The sequence below is a fragment of the Gorilla gorilla genome, chromosome 5 (genome assembly GCF_029281585.2).
Source record: "Gorilla gorilla gorilla isolate KB3781 chromosome 5, NHGRI_mGorGor1-v2.1_pri, whole genome shotgun sequence".
Taxonomy (NCBI): Eukaryota; Metazoa; Chordata; class Mammalia; order Primates; family Hominidae; genus Gorilla; species Gorilla gorilla.
Window position 1 is genome coordinate 155,573,769 of NC_073229.2, and position 15,990 is coordinate 155,589,758.

The following is a 15,990-nucleotide window of genomic DNA, read 5'->3' on the forward strand; positions in this document are numbered from 1 at the left end:
ATGTCTTACAATTCTGGAGCCTGGTAAGTCCAAGGTCAAGGGGCTTGCATCTGGCAAGGGTCTTCTTGCTGTGTCATCTGATGGCGGAAGGCAGAAGAGCAAGAGAGCATGCATACACACGTGTGAAAGAGAGAGAAGAGAAGAGAGAAAGAGAGGGCCAAACTTTTGTAACAAATCCACTCTTATAATGAGACCACTCTTGCAATAATGACATTCATCTATTCATGAGAGCTCTCTGCCCTCACAGACTAATCACCTCTTAAAGGTTTCACCTCTCAAGATGATTGCACTGGGGATTAAGTTTCCAGTATATAAACTTTGAAGGGGCACATTCAAAACATAGCACTTTGTCTCTGCTTAGCTTCATTCTTTGGGCAGGTGTTCCCCAGGTACTTGACCAGATGGCTGCCACAAATCAAAGGCTCACATTCTACGACTTAGGAACCCACTGGAAATGTTTCCTTGGAAAGTTCTTGCAGAAAAGTCTCTGGGAAGACCCTTATTCCCCAGGTTGTGCCATGTGCCTGTTCCTGAACCAGTCACTGTTGGAAGGGGATCTGGCTCTTTGGAGATTCAGCTCCTTTCTAACCACATGAAAATGATTCCCCTTGATAAAGAAGTGCCTTATTAATAGAAGAAGTGTTGAGGAAGGAAGGGGGTCTTATTAGGTGTCCACTATGTGAGGTAGTGCCAGTAACCTAAGTATTAACTATGCAATATAGATGATAAATGCAAAACAAAAAAAGGAATGATAATGGGACTGCCATCAGAGTTTCCAGAGAAGGTGGGTGATGACACATACTAGGGTAATATGAAATCCTGTTAATAATAGATGAAACAAAGCCTAATTCTAAAGTAAATCTCCTTTTAAGAAAACTCACACTCTACTTACAGAGACTAATTTTTTATGACATTTGCTTTTAGTGGTAATTGCAGTGCCTAGACCAGTCCAACATGCAGCTATTAGCAATGACATATTCTTTTTTGAACAAACACTTAGTCTGGAATCTAAAAGTCAAAGTTGTTGTAGCAATATCTCTTTAGATAATAACTACAGAGGCTAATCATTCATCCATAGTTAATGGAGATTTTAATTAGGCAGCATAATTTCTGAAAACAAAGGAGAAAAAGAAACACAAAACCAGTAGTTCCTGAATATGAGAGTCAGTTCTCTCATCACCAATGTGATGGGTACCAAATTTATCACAAAAATAATTCCTCCTGACATTTGCATCATGCTTTTATGCTGTCATGTACTAACTCAGTTGATCTTTACACCATTCCCAGAAGGCAGGCATCATTATAATCATCTACATTTTATAGATAAGAACACTGAGGCAAAGACAGGTCACACAGTTAATGAAAGGACGACTCTAATTCTCCCACTAGTGTTTTTCCATAGAAGAACACATGCTCAGCTGGGCACAGTAGCTCATGCCTGTAATCCCAGCACTTTGGGAGGCTGAGTTGGGCCGGTCACCTGAAGTCAGGAGTTCGAGATCAGCCCGGCCAATATGGTGAAACCACGTCTCTACTAAAAATACAAAAATTAGCTGAGTGTGGTGGCACATGCCTGTAGTCCCAGCTACTCAGGAGGGTGAGGCAGGAGAGTTGCTTGAACCTGGGAGATGGAGGTTGCAGTGAGCCGAGATGCTGCCACTGCACTCCAGCCTGGGGACAGAGCAAGACTCCATTTCAAAAATAATAACAATAACAATAATAATAATAATAATAATCCTGCCTCCACCACCTACTATGTAATTTAAGTCTTTTTCACTTTGATTTCCTAGCTGTAAAAAGATGATGATCATACCTAATATGAGTAGAGTATTAAAAATTATCTTTCTCCTTAGCTCTTCTTGTGAGTTCTCTCTCCTGTACTGTGTGTATGTCCTTAAGTTTAGCCTTGAGGCTGAAGTGAGGAAGAAGGAAGGCACTGTGCCTGTCCTCCTGGCATGAGCCTAGTGGAGGAAGTTCATCTGGATAGAAAAGGGAAAGGAGCCCCATCTTTACTAAAAATACAAAAATTAGCCGGGCATGGTGGCGTGCGCCTGTAATCCCAGCTACTCAGGATACTGAGGCAGGAGAATCACTTGAACCTGGGTGGCAGAGGTTGCAGTGAGTCGAGATCGTGCCACTGCCCCCCAGCCTGGGGGACAGAAGTGAGACTCCATCTCCAAAAAAAAAAGACGGAAAGGAAAGCACAGCCTGCACCTTCTGGCTTGAGGGGTAAAAATGAAAAATGGAAGTGGTAGCAAAGAAAAGGAGTGAAGTTCGAGTTTTCTCCTTCAACCTGCTCTGGCATCTATTCAAGGGGAAGGGATGTGAGTGAGCCCAGCAACAGGTCTTCTGCTTCTATTTACGCTCAGGCTCTAAAGGAAATCTCTCCTGCAGGCTGGTCCAGCCCTGTGCTGAGTAGCCACATCAAAAAAGCTTGGTGCACAGTGTGATTAGCCACCAGACAGAGAAGGACCCAGTATATCTCCCTGAGACCCCTTGGTTGCCCATGGCAGGGGAAGACCTGTCTGGGAATATGCTAGTGTTTCAGTGACTGTGCTCCAGGTGGACAGAAAGACCTGGAAGATGCACAGGGGTCAGAGTCCAAGGTTTCAATTTGGAAATTTTAAGTCTAATTGAGGGCTTTTGCCTTTCTCCATGAATACATATTGCTGATTTTGTTAATTCATTTAGCAACTAGGATTTTCTTCGGCAAATTTATTTTGCAGTCATTATGTCTTCACTCTAAAAGCAAAGAATTCCATAATGTCTTTCAGAAGCATTAACTAGTGTTGGATAAATATGAGGTTATAAGTCAGTGCAAAGAAAACAGGTTCTTTCCATCCAGTTTAATGCTTATTTCCCATGAAATGCTGCTGTTTCTTAAAACAAAACAAAACAAAAAGTGGTCACAGTACTGCCACTTGCTCATGTGGCTCTGCATTGTGCCCTAAGAGGCGTTGTACCCAGGTCCCCTTGGGAATGGTTTGCAGTTAGGCTGACCCAATCACCAATTCAGAGGTCCAAACAATTACCAGCAGCACTGAACTTGAAACACAATGTAAACATTGACTTACAGACAATATTTAAACCTGCATTTCTTTCCAGACTTCACCTTAACAAAATATGTTCTCTTCAGCCAGACACTGTCATTCACAGAGACGAAAAACTCCTTTGAGACACACTCTCAAAGGACATGTCTCCCACATGTTCATGTAAGGAGGAGTTTCTCAGCCCCAGCGCCATGACTATTTTGGGCTAGATAATTCTTTGTGGTGGGGAGCTGGTCTGCATGGAAGGGTGTTTAGTAGCAGCCTTGAACTTTATTCACTGGATGCCAGTAGCAACCATCGAAATGGTTCCAGACAGTACCAGATGTCCCCCTGAGTGGGGCAGGGGGAAGGCAGAATCACTCCTGGTTGAGAATCAGAGGTGTGCACCCTCATCTGCCTGCTCTTGGTCTACATACAGTATGTCCCAGTTAAGTACTAGGTATTATTTATGTAAGCGTGATTTATTTTAAGCAATAATACCCTTTCAGAAATTGCTAACAACTTTGTAACTGTATGACAACTTGGTGATCAAAAGTCTACCTTAAAAAAAAGTTGAGGCCGGGCACAGTGGCCCACACACTTTGGGAGGTTGAGGTGGGAGGATTGCTTGAGCCAAGGAGTTTGAGACCAGCTTGGGCAACAAAACAAGACTCCATCTCTACAAAAATAAAAATGAAAAAATTAGTTGAGTATAGTGGTGCATGCCTGTCATCCCAGATACTCGAAAGGCTGAGGTGGCAGGGTCACTTGAGCCCAGAAGGTTGGCTGTAATGAGCCATGATTGTACCACTGCGTTCCAGCCTGGGTGGCAGAACCAGATCCCATTTCATTAAAAAAAGAAAAAAAAAAAAAAAGGTTGTTCACTATCTTCCTCTTGGGGGGCCTAGTCCCTTCCCTTTCTTGGCCCAGCCTTAGCCCTAGTCCAGATTCAGTCGGCAGTTCAGGGGTGCTTGGCTAGTGGGTGGTTGTAGGTGTGGAAGCCTGTGAGGGAGTCAGTGGAGAAAGAAGGGGGCAAAGTCCTGGCCTCTGGCAAAGTCCATATTTGCTTCATTCTCTGTAGAATTCAGTTAATTATCAGTATAATTACCATGATAATCAAGGCCTTCAAAAACTTCAGTTAATCCTTAGAAACTATCCCATCTGTTTACTCCAGTATGCTAGGCAAAGTCTATCATTTTTAATGTGTGCCATGGCAAGAAAAAGTTTTGGGAATCATTGAGGTACCTATTCAGAAGGACTTCCTTAGCTCTCAGAGAGCTAGGTGCAGTGCGAGTTTAAAATGCAGGCTCCTGGCTGGGTGTGGTGGCTCATGTCTGTAATCCTAGCACTTTGGGAGTCTGAGGCCGGTGGATCACCTGAGCTCAGGAGTTCGAGACCAGCCTGACCAACATGGCAAAACCCGGTCTCTACTAAAAAAAAAAAAAATACAAAAATTAGCCAGGCATGGTGGCGGGTGCCTGTAATCCCAGCTACTTAGGAGACTGAGGCAGGATAATTGCTTGAACCTGGGAAGGCAGAGGTTGCAGTGGGCCAGGATGGCACCATTGTACTCCAGCCTGGGAGACAAGAGCAAAACTCCATCTCAAAAAATAAAATAAAATAAAATGCAGGCTCCTGGCTCTCACGCCAGACCAATTGCATCAAAGTCTCATAGTTTGGAGACCTGGAAATCTGCATCTTAAAAATTATTGCATTATAGCTTTTTAATATTATGAAAAAAGTGTTCCTACTTTTCCTTCGCAGTCTAGAGCTCAAAACTGAAAACACGGGAGAGTAACAAGCAAAAAGACTTTTCCTTAGGGGTTTCTCTACATCCAGTTTCTAATGGGTTACTTGCTCACAAGCAGCAGCAGAATTACTGTCTATTTCCTCCCCAGTCCGCTGGAGGGCTTCGTTATTTTCCTGTTAAAATCCAAAAAGATGGGGACTCTTATCCAGAAATGACATTTTGATTATTTGACTGAATTTCCCCCCAAAATCAATACCCTGGGCTGTATACATCTGCAGCCTTTTAATCTTTTTTTTTTTTTTCTGAAAATCAATATGCTGGGCTCAATTAGTTAAAAAATGAGAACTGAAACAAACAGCTGGATTCATTTAAGACATTTCCTTTTCATTTCAACCTGAAATAAACTTTTCAGCAGATTGTCTTTGTGGCAGTTGGAGGCCAACATAAATTTCAACAGTGGGTTGCTTGCCTTTAAGAAACCAAGACTTCCTGGTGCTCCTGCCAACAAAGCCTTCCTCGGGAGTTGGCAGGCGCTCTGCAAAGCACCAGGCTCTGTCAGCGTGCACAGAAGGGGGACGCCTGCTTTCGGAGAAGATGTGACCAATTCAGATATAGCCTGGCAGGAGGACTCTGAGGACATGGCTCACAAGTTGTTACCTGATATCATATCCTGCTACTCAGCATGGCCCCCTGCCCAATTCCTCATTGTTCGTCTCTATTGTATACCTCCTACTTGGGCAATAGCAGAGAACTAATTTTTCCCTTTTTTTAAAGGGAAAAAAAAAAAGGTGAGAACATGCTGTGAAAATCTCTATTGACTGTGCAAAAGCAGTGTTTGTCCTCATTTCTCAAACCTCAGCTTTTGTTCAGGTTTATAATTTTCTCAGTGGGAACAAAGCTGCCTAGATTGCCAAAGGATTTTTGCCCTGAATCCAATGCAGGTATGCCCGTGACTGTATCTATGGATACCACCCAACAAAGTGAGATAAAAAAACGCAGACAAGCAGGGTGATCATTGTGCTTGTTAACTTATTCAACAAATATGTATACTGGATATCAGTTGTGGGTCAGACTCTGTGTTGGATGCTGGAGACACAATGGAAAACAAAAGAGACGGGATCTCCACCCTCATTGGGCTCATTGATGTTAATCACACAATTGCTCAAATAGACACAAAAGCATGACTGTGAGAGGGGCCATGAAGAAGGGGTGCAAGAGATTGTGGGAACTGTCTTCAGGGATTTGGCCTGGCCGGGAGGTCAGGAAAGGCCTCCCGAGAAAATGAGGACTGATTGAGAGCTGCAGGGTAGGAAAAGGAGAAAGGAGTAGGGGGGTAGTAGCATTTGTTTGACAGAGAAAGTGAGTGTTTCCCTGTGGTGGGGATTGCATGATGGCATGCCACCTTTGAGGAACAAGGTGTAGGTGGTTGGGACACAGAGAGCCAATGAGGCTGTGACCAGAAACGAGACTAGAGTCAGACCCAAGGGCCAGACCATGCAGGTCCTGGTTTAGCGTTAGGTCTTTGTCCTATGAGCAGTGAGCATATATATCATCAATAGGTTTTTGCAGCAGTGTGGTAGGACCAAATTTGTTTTAGATCTTACAGGAGAGACCAAATTTACCTCTACCCTCTTAGTTTTTCATCTGAGCCTGCAAATTAAACTGACGTAAGACCGATACACAGAAAAGCATACACGTTTATTTAATATAAGTTTTATGTGATATGGGAGTGCTTCATAAGGAAATGAAAACCCAACGTGGCAAAACCTAAATGCTTTTATACTAGCTTGAATAAAGTGGCAATTGTGGAACAATAACTAAACTATGTGGAAAGGCTAAAGGAAGATATGAATGAGTTTAACAAGGTCTGTTTTATAAAATTTCCTCACTTTCAACTTCCTGTCCTTGGTAAGAATGTTATTTTCCTCCTGGTAAAAGAATTGCACATATGGGGGTTTTGGCTCTTGCTTTTGGGAAGAAAAAGGTAGGGTCAGAGCATTTGTACCTGCTGCTTTTATTTTTATGTGCCTTTAGCTCAAAATATTCCTTATGCCAAAGTGGCATACTTTGAGGTGGCATATTCTGCCACCCTTCAATCATTCTCTGCTTATGAGCTGAAACCTGGGCTCCATGACTTCCTGGCATGCCATTCGATGCACATTTGAAAGCAGAAGGTGTCCGTGTGAGGTAAATCGAATATGTCACCCAAAAATATGCTTCTTTGGGATAAAAAATTTTAAGCTAAAGAAGCAGCAACTGGAGGAAAAGCACTCTATATACTCCCCCTTTTTTGTCTAAAGACAGGATATAAATTATTTTTTACTGAAGACAACTGTAGACCCTTAGGAGCTCAGAGACAGCACCAGAGGAATCAGCAAACCAACCTTATTGCATTAGTTTTCTCCATCTGTTTATCGTCCTACAGTTTCCCACCTTGGAAGACTAAATCTACTTTCCTTCATCCTGTTATTTTTCTACAAATGTATTTTCTTTATTGAAGATGATATATAAGTGGAATTTGAAACCGCCGTTTTGAGTTACTTTTCACTGAGGTGTCTCTTGAATAATGTGTTATGATGCATGTTAATAAACTAATAAACTTGTTAATAAACTTGTTTTTTTCTTGTTAATGGGTCTTTTGATACAGGGTTCTTTCCCACCTAAGATCTAAGATTGGGAGAGGTAAATTTTAACTTCTCCTGCACTTGTTAGTGCTTTAGTTAATTATCTATTCTAGACTTGGAGTAACTAGGATAAAAATGTCCTTTAAAAAATAAAATTCAGAAATATTGATAGCCAATGTGTGGAGTTCTCTCATTGACCTCAGCAGATGACATGAACTGATGTGTCAATTCATTAAGGAAATTACTTGGATCTTGGTGTAGGCGGGCACATACTCTACATGCAATGTTAACTAAAGACGGATAGCTAATGAGATTGTTTCCTAGGTCGTTGTTGAAAATAGGGTCGTTGCAGACGTAATTAGTTATGGATATTGAGATAAATTAATCCTGGATTTAAGGTGGGCCCTAAATCCAAAGACTGATGTCTTTGTGAGAGAAAGGAGAGACAGGACACAGAGAGACACAGACAGAAGAAGGCTGTGTGAAGACAGAGGCAGAGGTTGGAATGATGCTGCTGCAAGCGAAGGAATGCTAGAAGGCACCAGAAGCTGAGAAAGGCAAGGAAAGATTCTCCCCCAGAGCCTTTGGAGAGACCCTGCTGACACCTCAATTTTGGACTTCTGAGCTCCTGAACTGAGACAGAATACATTTCTGTGTTTTAAGGCACCAAATTTGTGGTAATTTGTTATGGCAGCCATGAAAAACGAATTTGGGGTGCAAATGGGCTCCCACCTCCAAGACTACACTACAGTTATTGAAATTTTTTAGACCGGCAAGGAAACATTATAAAACAGCTTTGTTGGTACAATTTTAAGTTTTTACATAGTTTTCTTTTCTAAGTAAAACAAAAGTAAGTTTCTCATGGTTCATATTGCCTGCCTTAGTATTTGACAGAGGAGTTTTACATATTTGTCATAGATTAAAAAAGAAACAAACACCAAATCCTCTTTATTTTAAACGTAAAGTAATGGACAACTTTTGGTTCAAACTGCACAGGTAATTTAAAATAAATTGTATTGCATTAACTAATATGAATGCCGTTTTGAGACCAATGTTAAATTAATGTAAATCTTGTTAAAGATCAAGCGAGCAGACAAACAAAAACGACAACGGTCACTCTGGCTGCAGCAAGGAACACAGATTGGAAGGAGTCAAGGCTGGAGACAAAAGTCTGCACTGGAAGGAGTTAAGGGTTTTAGTGTGTTTGCGGGTTAGGGGAATTCAGGTTCTGTGTGCAGGGAAAAGCCCAGTTGGGGGTGGCCTGGATCCTGAATAGAGTACGGGGTCTGTTTGTGACATGAACAAGACCCAGAGCCCGGAGAGAGTGAGGCTGCTTCAGGTAAGTGGACCAAGACAAAGAGCATCTCCTGAGGGACCATGGCAGCCTGGATACCAAAGGTCTTTTTTTTTTCTGTTTTAATTTTTAAATTTTGTGGGTACATAGTAGATGTATATATTTATGGGGTAGATGGGAAATTTTCATTCAGGCATGGAATGTGTGATAATCACATCAGGGTAAATGGGGTATCCATCACCTCAAGCATTTATCTTTTGTGTTATGAGCAATACGATTATACTCTTTCAGTTATTATTTTTAAATGAACACTAAATTATTATTGACCGTAGTCACAAAGGGTCTTTTTTAAGGCATCGTTCTCTGGGCTCAGTGCTCCATTTAATTTAGTTTAGAAAAGTAAAATAATTTGAATTTTAATAATAGTGACTTGCATATACCCAACATTATAGAGCCCCATCATATTGGCTATGTAAAGCTTTTTGTGAAGTTTACACTTTGGGGATGAGACTCTAAATAAACTTCTTAGCACAGACATACACATAAAAGGAGGTAATCACTGGTTTAGGCTCAGGACATTCTCCACTAATGATTCCACCAGTCATAATTGCTTCTGCTTCCTCCCACTCTGTTTTTTCTGGCTTCCTTCACTGTGGCCGTGTGTCCTTTCTGCCCTGTTTTGTTGCTCATCGGCTCCTCCTCCAGATGGTCAGTTCCCTAAAGGCAAGTTGTAGGAGAGCTGACCACTGCCCTCTCAGTCACCTTTGTAGATCCGGAGTTCACCAGTTAAGTTAAACCTACATAGATGCTTGCAATCACATAGTGTATCTGTGGAAGGGGGCACGAGAAACTGATGGTGACATTGCATCTGGGGAGGAGATCTGACTGGCTGGGGTCCAGGGTGAAAAGATGCTTCTCTCACTCTATATGTTTTGAATGCCTTAATTTCTTTTAAGTGTATGTATTGCTTTTACTCTAAAAAGTAAATAAATACTAAGCAAATAGCAGAGATACCATTTCAAGATAGGCATTTATTCCATGCTTCAACCAGGTGACCCAAATTCCTATAACTTTTTCATAAAGTACCATTTCCCAACCATTTTATATACATTTACTCATTTAGTTCTTATAGCAACCACATGTAGTAAATGCTACTATTATCCTCATTCTACAGGTGGTGAAACTGAGGCACAGAAAGATTAAACAACTTGCTGAAGGTTTCAGAGCTATTAAATAGCAGCATCGGGGTGAGATCTCAGACAGTCTGAGTCCAGAGCCTGCGCTCTTGGCCACCATAGACTGCCTGGCCTGTGACTGCTCTGCATGGTTCTGCAGTTGTTTCATAGCTTTCCTTTGTTCTTTGATTCCATGGCTAGGAACATCTGGGTAAGTTTGTTGGAATGGAATCTCCAAGAGTGTGTTTTACCTGAGGGACTAATGGTGCTCTTGAGAAAGAAGGCAAAGGAGGAGAGGGAAGAGCTGAGCTTGGTTAAATGAATGCCTCAGGTCTGTCTCTCAGATTACCTTCCAGATTGGCCCCTGGGGCATTGTGCCTTAGACATTTGGTGAGCAGGCTGTGATGTATTGCCTGCTAAATTGAAAAGGGCTGCGACAGGGGAAGCACTTGCACCTCTATCAGTTGCAGGAGATGGTGATGGAAGGGTAGGAAGATGCAACACCCAGTGTTGGAGTCTCTCTGCTCAGCACCAGCCCTAGTTGCTTTGACTTGGGCATGGTGGGTGTCAGCAGCGAAGCTGATCTCAACAGCAAAGTTGCAACGTTTCCTATCATCAGTGACAAGACCTGCTCTATTGTGAAGCAGAACAGGCAGAGTCAAATGACGACTGCCGTAGCTAAGGGAATTAGCTTGGGAAACGTACATGAAATACTTGTGGGAATTCCTGGAGATGCTTGGAAGGAATTTCAGGGAGACTGAGTGACTGCAGGACAAGTTGCTGTGGAATCAGAAAGCTGAGTACGGTGGCTCATGCCTGTAATCCCAGCACTTTGGAAGGCCAAGCCAGGTGGTTCACCTGAGGTCAGGAGTTCGAGACCAGCCTGGCCAACATGGCGCCATGACCAACATGGCGAAACCTCGTCTGTACTAAAAAACCAAAAATGAGCTGGGTGTGGTGGCATGCACCTGTAATCCCAGCTACTCAGGAGGTTGAGGAAGGAGAATTGTTTGAACCTGGGAGGTGGAGGTTGCAGTGAGTCGAGATCGCACCACTGCACTCCAGCCTGGGTGACAGAGTGAGACTCCATCTAACAAACAAACAAACAAACAAACAAAAAAACAAGGAATCAGAAAAATACTCTTTGTCTCTGACCTTGCTCCTAGGTTGTTGTGGTCTGATTTACTTAGGCTCAAGCATGCATCTAGCTTTTATAGAGCCTGAATATTATACAATTTGGGAGGCCCTTGTCAAGGATAGAAAATTATGAACATAAAATCAGGTACAGGGCCTTGGGAGAGGCCCAGGCAAGAGCTACACTAGTTTCAGCACATTCACATCTGTAAAGGTAGGAAGTGTCAATAATACCTGAATGTATACCACATCAAGGATTCCTCAACCTGCTTCGCTCAGCTATGGGTTTTGAAAGAGTCTCTTTCTGAGAAAGAAAACAAAATAACATAAAACCTAACTTAATGTAAGAGTCAAAGTTGCAAATGGTGTTCTTTGTCACAAAGCTTCAGTGTGTTGAGTAGTGTGGAAACTATTGTAACTGCCACCTCCAGCAGAAATGTGTCCCTAACATCATCTTACAATTGAAGGTGGAGGTATCTTCTGCTGAGTAGCAGATTGAAGGTCATGCCAAGAGAAAACCAATTATCAAGTGTGAAATGCACTGATGCTTAATACTTTTTATAAACACAAAGCAAATTGTTCCAGAAAGGACACATTTGCAATATGAAAAAGCCCTTAAATAATGACTTTCTAACGACTTTCTATGGACGTCGTACACTTTAGCGTTCATCTCTTGTTGAAGAGGCCAAAGTTGATGAAACTATCCATTGAGCATTACCTGAGAACTAAAGCCATGAGAATTCTCATTTGGTAACTGTAATGACATAATAACTGGCAGTGATGGGAAATGTTAGGTAATTGTAGATTTAAATGAATCCTTGGTCAAATCTGTGTAGCCAAAGTGAAGAAGAAAAACTGTAACACTGGATTTCAACACTTTTTTCCTACATAATCGTTTCTCAATATTGCTAATAAATGTCTCACATTTTGGTTCCATCCATATTATTAATCTGGAGGCAATTCAAGCTAAGGGAAGTTTCTGCTTAGGTTCTGCTCTCCAGCTTCCTCCAGCCCAGCCTCCGTTCTTGTTGCTTGAGTAATTGTTACTATCCTATTGTTCCACTTAAACTCATTTGGAACTCTCAGTGTGACACACAGGTTTCTCACTTGGGGACCAGCCTCTGCCCCTGGCTAAGCCCCTCTGGAGCTCCTGCCCATCCTTGCTCAATGACCTCCAGCTTCTGGCCCTCCAGCAGTTTGCTGCCTGGAGCTGGGAATGTCCATTCCCGGTTCCTGGCATACAATTATTCATCTGAGATTCAGCTCCAGTGATGCTTTCTGGGAATTTTTTTCAGAGGAGCGATCATATTTTTTCTATATCCCTTCTCCCCCATGGACCTCTGCCCAAAGCACATTGAAATCCCTAGATAATTACTTGTTTATTTGCCAATCTCTCCCTTCTAGTCTATAAAATCCTAAAAGACAGAGGAGATCTGAGACCATGCCTATGTCACATTGTTTTTTCTGTATCATCACTACTTAGTTTGTGCTGGATACATACTGGGCACCTAATAAACATCTGATGAGTCATCAAGTAATGAATTGGAGCAGAACTTTGAGATAAAAAGTATCATCTTGGTTCCCAAATAAGCCTTCCTTCGGTGTCTGTGCAAATGCCACCCTATGTAAAATAACATCCCTCCTCTTGCCCACTGGCACTTCCATAACCTGCTTTGTTTTCCTCAATAACATGTTATATATTTTTATATTTTTTGATTGTCTCTGTGTCCCTGAGCTCCCTATGAGAATGCAAGCACTATAAGATTTAAAAACAACAGTGAAAGGACTGCTTGTTAATTTCTATTCCTAGCCCTGAGAACAGTTCCTGGCAGTCAGAACATTTTTATTGAATGAAATTCATACAGTGATTCTCAGCCATTCATATCCCAAGAAAAGAGAATTAGAGTTACATAGGGGTAAGTTGCCAGATATAGCAAATAAAAAAACTAGATGCCCAATTAAATTGGAATATCAGCTAAACAATGAATAATTTTTTAGTATAAGTATGTTCCATTGAATATTTAGGATATTTACACTAAAAATTATTTTCTGTTTATCTAAAATTCAAATTTAGTTGTATGCCTTGCAGTTTATCTGGCAATCCTAATTAGGGGGACCTTTTCTTTTTCTTTTTTTTTTTTTGAGAAGGAGTTTTGCTCTTATTGCCCAGGCTGGAGTGGAATGGCACAATCCTGGCTCACTGCAACCTCCACCTCCCGGGCAATTCTCCTGACTCAGCCTCCTGAGTAGCTGAGATTACAGGTGCCCACCACCACACCCAGCTAATTTTTGTATTTTTAGTAGAGATGGGGTTTCACCGTGCTGGCCAGGCTAGTCTTGAACTCCTAACCTCAGATGATCCACACACCTCAGCCTCCCAAAATGCTGGGATTACAGGTGTGAGCCACCGTGCCCAGTCTAGGGGGACCTTTTCAAATGTCACGTAATTCCTTTCCTCAGAGATTCTGAAAATTTTTCAATTAACAATCATTCTATATTTTCCCATTGTTGTCAATGAGATTGTTTCGTATCCTTCAAATGTATTAGGGTGAAAAAATGATTAATCACCCTTACTTGAGCCAATGTTTTTACTTTATAAATAAGGAAAATATAGGACCAAGACAAAGATGATAGGACAAATCTGGTATAGTTTAGTGAACTTCCTAATACGCGTCACTGTGTTTCCTGTGCCTGTTGCTCTGGGTGGTCAAACTGCAGAGTAAAAATTGACCTAATTTCACTGGACAAAGAAAATCAATGACATAAAGAAGTATAGAGTAGAGGAAATGCTAAACTGTTTGATGTTGATTCTAAAAGTGATGGCATCTGGAAAGGGCAAGGCTGCAGGTGAGTCCAGGTGTCAGGGAGGGCTGCGAACATGGAACTGGCTGGATACAGGCAAGTGATGGGGGCCACATCTGCCTGATGATACAGTATGCGCTTCTCACAGAGGAGAGAGGCGCCTGGCCTGGACCTCCCTGTGGGGAGCAGAAGCTGTATGAGTGTAGTAGTGAGTGCTATACACAGCGTGTGTGTTTGTCGGGTAAAGGGATTATGGACAGAGTTAAAAACAGATGAAACACAGTAAAAAATTATTTCCAGGCTGCAGTAGCCAGAGCTAGTTCTAGAAGTTAGAAGTCTGGTGGGCTCAGATGGTTTTTTCAGCTTTGAGTCTCACAAGGCCTAAATTAAGGAGTCAGACAGATGGGGCTCTTATCTGAGCTCTGAGGGAGAACCCACTTTCAGGCTCATTCAGGTTGTTGACCGAATTTGCTTCCATGCATGAGTGGAACTGAGGTTCCTGTGTCCTTGCTGGCTGTCTGGGTGAAGGGTGTTGTTTCCAGCATCTGCAGGTGGACTGCATCCTTTGGCTGACCCTCCCCTTTCTCCTTCTTCAAAGCCAGCCACGGTGGGCTGAGTCCTTGCCGTGCTTTCAATCTCCGACTTCCACTTCTGCCTTCTCTCTCCTGCCTCTCCTTCTGCTGAGTGATTGGCGTGTCCCTACCACTCTAATCCAGGATAATCTCTTTCTTTTAGGAAACATAACCTTAATTCCCCCTGCCATGTCTATTTTGCCAGGTAATATAACCTGTTCAAAGCATGGTATCAGGAGTGAAGATCACGGGGGCCCCAGTCCTGTTACCACGGCGGCCTCTGGCCTTAGAAAATGAGAGTATATAGGTATGCATTTGTATAAAGGAACACTTGAGTGATATGAAATAGATATGTGTGTGTGTGTGTGTTTGTGTGTGTGTGTATGGTTAGCTGTAGTTGGTGATTAGTATGAGAAAAAGGTTATGAATTGTGACTTCTCAGAGTAAAGCATTTTATAGCATTATGATTTTTGAATCAAGGGAATGTATTATCTGGTTTAAAAAATAAATACCCTCAAAAAATTAAAAACAGAATTACTTTATTGTGATGGTTAATTTTATGTGTCAATTTGTGCAGCAGGGTGCCTAGATTGAATATTATTTCTGGCTGAGCCTGTGAAGCTGTTTCCGGATAAGACTGGCATTGGAGTTGGTGGACTCCGTAAAGTAGATTGTCCTTCTCAGTGTGGGTGGCCATCATTCTAACCTGTGAGGGCCTGAATAGAACAAAAAGATGGAAAAGGAGAAATGTGTCCTTTCTTGTCCCCCGTGCCTGCCTGCTTGAGCTGGAACATTGGTCTTCTCCTGCCCTTGAACTGGGATTTGTACTCTCGGCTCCCCTGGTTTTCAGGCCTTTGGATTCAGACTAGAATCACATCACCGGCTTTGCTGGGTCTCCAGCTTGCGGATGGTGGGATTTCTCAGTCTCCATAATCATGCAAACTGATTTTGTATTATCTATTCGTCTTTTGTCTTTTCTTTTCTTTTTTCTTTTTTTTTTTTTGAGACAGGGTTTCACTCTGTCACCCAGGCTGGAGTGCAGTGGCACCATCTCAGCTCACTGCAGCCTCTGCCTCCCAAATTCAAGTGATTCTCGTGCCTCAGCCTCCCAAGAAACTGGGATTACAGGCATGCACCACCATGCCTGGCTAACTTATTTTGGTAGACATGGGGTTTTGCTATGTTGGCCATGCTGGTCTTGAACTCCCTTAAGTGATCCACCTATCTCAACCTCCCAAAGTGCTGGGATTACAGGAGTGAGCCACCGCACCTGGCCTACCTATCTCCTATCTATCTATCTATCTATCTATCTATCTATCTATCTATCTATCTATCTATCATCTATCAATCAATCATCTATCCATTATCTATCATCTACCTATCCATTATCTATCTATTATCTGTCTATCAATCATCTCTTTCCCTCCTTCCTATGGGTTCTATTTCTGTTGAGAATGAATACACATATGATCCAGCAATTCCACTTTAGGGTATATTTACAAAAGAATTGAAAGCATGGTCTTGAAGAGATATTTTCTATACCGATGTTCATAGCAGAGTTATTCACAATAGCCAAGAGCTGGAAGCAACCCTAATGTCTATTGATGGAT